The sequence below is a fragment of the Columba livia genome, chromosome 3, assembly GCF_036013475.1.
Source record: "Columba livia isolate bColLiv1 breed racing homer chromosome 3, bColLiv1.pat.W.v2, whole genome shotgun sequence".
NCBI lineage: Eukaryota > Metazoa > Chordata > Aves > Columbiformes > Columbidae > Columba > Columba livia.
Window position 1 is genome coordinate 107,685,994 of NC_088604.1, and position 7,383 is coordinate 107,693,376.

The 7,383-nt window shown below is 42.2% G+C and overlaps 1 long non-coding RNA gene across 1 annotated transcript; it reads right to left on the reverse strand.

Moving 5' to 3' along the window:
- Positions 1 to 844: 844 nt before the first annotated feature.
- Positions 845 to 7,068, reverse strand: LOC135579155 (uncharacterized). The gene is made up of 2 exons (XR_010471677.1): positions 6,905 to 7,068; positions 845 to 2,984 (listed from the first exon to the last, which is right to left on the reverse strand). It is a non-coding gene; the product is annotated as an uncharacterized LOC135579155 (long non-coding RNA).
- Positions 7,069 to 7,383: the final 315 nt, after the last annotated feature.

A 7,383-nucleotide genomic window follows, 5' to 3' on the forward strand; every position in this document is an offset into this window, starting at 1 on the left:
CTGCACTATCTCAATGTTATGAATTGTATCTTCTTACATATAGACATTTTCAGAAGTTAAATGGTTTATCATTACAAAACCAAAATAAAAACTGAAAGATGAAAAATCTGGAGAACATTATAAAATTCCACTTCTAAAAAGAAGGAAAATTAAATGAAAATTTACCAAAAAGGAGCAGGTGCTACACAACATGAAAAGAGCTCTAGCTCAGAGCCACAATTTTAAGCACTCAACATCTACAATTAGGGTCAGATTCAAAATAAGTTGCCAAATGCATGAAAGCCTAATACATCCCATTGGATATCTTTATAGTTAAAGACTAACTTTCAGCATCAAACTCTGAACAAAAGGAACATAAGCTTCTGTTTTGAGATATTGAGCAGTCATTGGTCAGAGAATTTTCCATATATATATATATTTTTTTTAATCAGGATACAAAGATAAATTCAACCTCAGTACCCTGTAAAATAGGACTTTGGTCTGCAAAATATCACCTAATGGCTGTTTTAACATTGAAACATCTGTATGTGTCATTTCAATACTCTTTTATATTTGGAACTTTTTTTAAAAGATTCTACCATCATTGCTATTCTAAAGCCAGTTTAAAGCAAAGCTAAACAAGTACTTTTATGAAAAAAGCCCCACTGACATTAAATAAAGACCAAAAGAAGGCCTCATATCCTTTCTACTCCAAGTACTTAAAAAATGCTATGCCTTCAATCATATTCAGAGGACATTTTATTTCAGTATTTCCATGTTCCACACAGCTCAGCATGTAGCCCTCTTGCCTGAATTTCTGCATATACCAATAGAATGCCACAAAAAATGTACATGTGCACCTGAATTTGAGAGCTGATAAATAATTTATTGCTGGAAAGAGTTGCCCTTAGACCCATAAAGTGTTATGGTAAGTGAAAAATATGTGATATTTGTGGAGGCCAATTGTTGCCTACCCTTGCAGAATCTGTCATAGCAATTATGCTGCTATGTGTCATTGGTTACAATTTAGTTTAATGACTTGTTTTCAAATCTGACTCCTACCTGTAAAAGTACTTTAATTCATTAATTTGCAAAATACCTTAGCATGTAAGCATCAAAGCTTTTTTTAACAGCAACAGAAGTGTCATCCACGGTAGAAGATAATGGCAAATTAAATTGTGGGTGGGAAAGAGGAGGCAAAAATTATAATGGGTGTTCATATACAGCTATACAGAAAAGCAGAGTATTGAGTTGGAAATGTACGCTTAGACTAATGTAGGCTTTCTTTCAATTATGTGCACTAACTAGTATTAACTCACTGTTAGATTCTGACTTGGCACTTGGGCTTATTTATGGGCATAGCAGTTTGGATTGCTATGGTCAGGAAACCTAATGTCTGCCACTGGAAGACCGTATGTTCCACACCACTCAAACCCATCAGGCATCACAGAATCACAGAATGTTAGGGATTGGAAGGGACCTCAAAAGATCATCTAGTCCAATCCCCCAGCCAGAGCAGGAACACCCAGATGAGGTTACACAGGAAGGTGTCCAAGCAGGTTTTGAATGTCTCCAGAGCAGGAGACTCCACAACGCCCCTGGGCAGCCTGTTCCAGTGCTCTGTCACCCTCACTAAGAAGTTTCTTCTCAAATTTAAGTGGAACCTCTTGTGTTCCAGTTTGAACCCATTACCCCTTGTCCTATCATTGGTTGTCACCAAGAAGAGCCTGCCTCCATCCTCATGACCCTCACCCCTTACATATTTATAAACATTAATGAGGTCGCCCCTCAGTCTCCTCTTCTCCAAGCTAAAGAGACCCAGCTCCCTCAGCCTTTCCTCATAAGGGAGATGTTACACTCCCTTAATCATCTTAGTTGCCCTACGCTGGACTCTCTCCAGCAGTTCCCTGTCCTTCTGGAACTGAGAGGCCCAGAACTGGACACAATATTCCAGATGTGGTCTCACCAGGGCAGAGTAGAGGGGAAGGAGAACCTCTCTCGACCTACTAACCACCCCCCTTCTAATACACCCCAGGATGCCATTGGCCTTCCTGGCCACAAGGGCTCAGTGCTGGCTCATGGTCATCCTGCTGTCCACCAGGACCCCCAAGTCCCTTTCCCCTACACTGCTCTCTAACAGGTCATTCCCCAACTTATACTGGAACCTGGGGTTGTTCCTACCCAGATGTACGACTCTAGACTTCCCCTTGTTATATTTCATTAAATTTTTCCCTGCCCAACTCTCCAGCCTGTCCAGGTCTCTGGATGGCAGCACAGCCTTCTGGTGTGTCAGCCACTCCTCCCGGCTTCGTGTCATCAGCAAACTTGCTGATAGTACACTCTATTCCCTTGTCCAAATCATTGATGAAGATATTGAATAATAGCAGCCCCAGTACTGACCCCTGAGGCACTCCACTAGATACAGACCTCCAACTGGACTCCGCCCCATTGACCACAACTCTCTGGCTTCTTTCCTTCAGCCAGTTCACAGTCCACCTCACTACCCGGTTGTCCAGACCGCACTCCCTCAGTTTAGCTGTGACGATGCTACCGGAGACGGACAAATGCCATCCCTGAGGCTTTTTCAAGGCGAGGGGCGGGGGCGTGATGGCCCTTGCCGCGGTAGCGCCCACTTCACGTCAGCTGCTCTCGCAAGGGCTGCCGGGAGCTGCCGGGTGTCCCGAGAGCGAAAGTGCCCGATTCAGACAGAAAAAAATAAAAAAGGCTCCTCTGTACCTCGAAGATTTCGCTGAATCGGGACCCGCCGAGCTGGCTCCGATCAGCTGATCTCAGGAACTGAGAGGTGAACACTTTTATGAAGCAATATGTCTAAAAATATCACAGTGAAGTGAAATCTGTCCCCTCAGTGGCAGTTGGCTGCAGAGAAACCCACGTCCCAGAGGTTTTGGGGAAGCACAATAGCACGAAAATAGAGATGAGTCCTGGTGAATGAGATCAGCCACAAGACACAGCACACTGTATTTCAGCAGCGGATATCAGCACCTCTGGAAGAAACAAAAGAAGTGGTTAGCCTATAGATCTTCATATTTCTGAGAGCTTCAAAACAGTGTCAGTCAGAACAAGGAGTACTGCCTGAATAAAAGACACTGTTCTCCCAAAAAAGCACAAAGACAAAAACTGCAAACTGGTAATAAAGAGGAAAGAATTTATGTTCCCACACTATCCTCAACGTATGAGAAATAATTTTTCTACTTATTAATTTTTATATTAAGAGATTTATTCTTATTCCCTCTTATGTAAGTAATCTACTTAGAGAATAATCAAAAGTGAGAATGAACAGTGCTGGAATTTAAGGAATTTGGCTTCTAATTACTTTTAGTAGCTTCTGCATTTAATTATTTGCTTAATCCTTCTTAGTAGGGAGAACTGGATTAAAATCAGATTGCAGAGCAATAACTTGTGAAGTGAGTAACCATGCCAGCCTCACCATGTGAACATGATATATAGGCTACTCCTACATTTATACAGTCCTAAAATTACATTCAGCCCTTTGAAGGCAACGGTGAGGCTGATGTGGCCCCCGGCAAAAATGCATTTGACACCGCTGATACAGGGTGTTAAGCAACCATAGACAGTAGCAATGGCGGAAGAAATGAAACTTCAAAAGGGAATTTCACATCACCCAAGGTGCAGCAGGACATAATTCTATGCTCTAATACCACCGATTCACACAGATGTACACACAAACACTATACAATAGCCTCAGAGACAGAAAAATTTACAGCCAAGTTAGATGATGCAACATCAACAGTGTTTGTTTTAAAAGATTATTCTTGTTAATTTCTGGACCATTGCTTTTTCTAACAACCTCTACCCTTCCTTAAGCAGTCATGTTGCCTGAGGATCTACCTGAAGGTGGAAGATTATTTCACTGTGGAAACCGAACATCATGCAAATATTAACAGGTAATGGAAAACCTGAAATCAGAATGGAAATAATTTTGTAGCCCCAGCTATAGGGTTCTGATCAGCTACCTCAGTAATTATAGAAATTAAAGAAAGAGCAATTTAGACCGAGACCAGGTAGAATCATTAGAGTCGTTGCATCGTCTCCACAGAACAGGTTTGTTGAACAAAAAAGGAAGACCTGTGTGCTTAGAAGAAAAACCTGTTTGTGCCATTCTCAGTCTTCACCAGCAACAGTAAAATATTTGCCTCTGCACAGAAGGACAGAGGAAAGGCACGTTCTGATGAAGCAGAGTAATAAACTACACCAGTTTCCCTTCATCATTTGAGTTTTCTTGAAGAGGGGCCTTTCCAAAGAAAAAGACATATAGCAGGTAGCAAACAACATATGGTACTCAATCATGGCTTTGTGATTCCATCAGACAGGTTTTAAACATTATCGGGGACTGTAATGTTCCTTGTGGTGCCCACAAAAATGTGTGTTTTCAGGACAGAAATAGACAGAAAGACAGTCACATTTGACACTGAAAGACAGAGAGCATGGACCTAATGGGCTGGAGAAAAAGTCTGAAAGCAGTTATCTCTCTGAACTCCTTGAATGACCTCTGTAATGCAGTTGTAGCTAGCAAGACATTTTGTTACAAAGTGAGCAAGGGACAGTTTTAAGAACAGTTAAAACTTGCACACTTGATCAGTTTTTCAAAATATTTTGAAAGAAGACATCAGCTTGCCTCCTAATTCATCTGAACAGCCTAATATAGCCACCTTCAGTACTGTTAATGTGTTAACCTAGATTCTGGCAACCAGTTAAAAACTAAACATGAAGTGCTTAGGAAATGGAACTTTAGATGAGATACATTATTTGCTATCTGTGTTCAGACTTCATGTGCAAAACACAGTACAGTGTAACCTTATAGTTACTGCCAGCACATTACCAAGCCTTATGACCGTTTGAGTGTTCTGCGTCCTACAACCCTGCACAGCATCACACCCCCAAGATCTTTACACCAGAGCAGCATTAACCAGGAAGAATGAGCAGTGATAATCCCGTAGACAGCCATATTCAGACATTGTGAAGGGGACATTCATATAACCCACTAGTGACTTCAACACTTCAATGACAATCTTAGGAGAGGTGCAGTGTGAGACATTTCCTCTTTATTGCTGGACACTGCTTGGAAAATTGTACTGACTCTCCAAAGCAGAAGAGATGACTAAGTGACAGGGTATTTTTGTTTCACCCAAGCACCAGAAGTCCTTTGATTTCCATGTTGGTGCCCCACAACATGGAACACACAAAATCTAAGAAGAAATTCAGCTGAGCAGGGTAGTAATGAATGCTGAGACAGTTACCCTAGCAAGTTTGTTATCAAAAGACTGGTAGTGCTACTTCACAGCTTGAGTGCTACTCAAACCAAAGCAAAATAAAACCAAATCAAAACAAAACAAAACAACCAAACCAAATCAAATGAACAAAAAACCCCACCAAGGCAAAGAATGCAATATGGATTATTTTCCTGTGAATATTGTTGCTTTTCATTCAATGTGGATACACAAAACACTGAAGTTGTAGGGTAGGCATGTCCCTGTTCAGGAAGAAAAAGGGTCAAAACCAGAGCAAAAAAGTTGAGATTGGCCACTGTCTGCCACTGTGCTAAACACACCAGCCTCCCTGGTAGTGAGAGACAGAAGCACCAGGAAGCGTGGAAACAGCTTTATTTTTCTTTGTGTCAAGCAGAAAGTTGCTATTAAGTTGGCGAAATAACCAAATGAAAGCCTTCTATGATGGCATGACTGACTGGATAGAAAGAGCAGTGGATGTTGTCTACCTTGACTTCAGCAAGGTTATTGATGCTGTCTCCTATAACATCCTCAGAGGTAAGCTCATGAAATGTGGGTTGGATGAGTAGACAGTGAGATGGATTGAGGCTGGATGACAGATCTCAGAGCTTTGTGGTGCAGTCTGGTTATACTAGCCTGTAGCTAGTGGTGTTCCACAGGGGTCAGTAGTAGATCCAGTCTTGGTCAACCTATTTGTCAGTGACCTGAATGAAGTGACAGAGTGTACCAACAGCAAGTTTGCTGATAATACAAAACTGGGAGGAGTGGCTGATACAACAAAAGGCTGTGCTGCCATTCAGAGAGATTTGGACAGGCTAGAGAGTTGGAACCTAACGAAGTTCAATGAAGACAAGTGTAGGTGCAAGGTCCTACACCTAGGGAGGAACAGCCCTGGGCACCAGTACAGGTTAGGGGCAGACCTGCTGGAAGGCAGCTTCATGGAGAAAAGCCTGGTAGTCCTGATGGACAAAAAGTTAATAATGAGCCCCTAATGTGCCCTTGTGGCCAAGAAGGCCAACGGTATCCTGAGGTGCGTTGCAAAGACTGTGGCCAGCAGGTCAAGGGAGGTTATTTATCCTTCCAGTATACTCTGCCCAGGTGAGACTGCGTTTGGAGTTCTGTGTTCAGCTCTGGGCTCCCCAGTTTAAGAAGGACAAGGAATTACTGGGGGGAGTCCAGTGGCAGGCTCTGAGGATGATTAGGGGTCTGGAGCATCTTTCTTATGAGGAGAGACTGAGAAAGCTGGGTCTGTTCAACCCGGAGAAGAGAAGGCTGAGAGGGGATCCTATCAATGAGATAAGTATCTCAAGGGTGGGTATCAAGAGAGTGGGACCAGACTTGGTGGTATGACCTTAGGTTCACAGAACTAGGCTAAAATAAATTAGCAACTTCTAGGTTGAAATAATTCAGAAATTATTTTCTGAGAACAGAAACAATTTCCATCCACCTAAAACCCTGCATCATTTTCACATTTCCCAGAACAGCAGCGTATTTTAAGAGCAAATGATCTCCAGAAAGAGAAATATGTATTTTGTACACTCCTATTCCCTAGAGTAAATGGCTGTAATAATTATTACAATTCTAACAACACAGGAATAAGGATATTGCATCCATCTCCCCATAGCAAGCACACAATGGTAAGAAAGGTCTTCACTGACCTCAATATTGCAGTTCAGAATACAGATGAAAATCTAGAAATCCCTGTTGAAATTGCTGGCAGCTGCACATGCACAGAGCCCTTTGAAAAGCAGGTCCATGTCTCTGCTAAGTTTTGCTCTCCCAGCAGTGTCGTCTCCCAGGGCCGTAGAAACTCCCAGCAGTCCTCCAATAAGTATCCCACAATGAAATAGAAGAGAGGGTCGGTGTTTTCCCTGTCCTGTTGTGATTTTCCTCAGTGTTCTCTTCACTCAGCAATAAAGGGCAACCATAAAGTTGCAAATCAGAGCTATAAGCCAACTCTGTTGGCTCCACCACAGAAACTCCTGAACTACATCCCTCCATGGGCTGTCTGGCTGATGACACCGGAACAACTGTTCTGCATTGAAACTTTGGCTGAAAAACATTGAGAGTTATAATTTAGCAGCTGCAGACTACTGTAGTGAAGTTGAATGAAAGGCAACCCATTCTTCTTTTAACC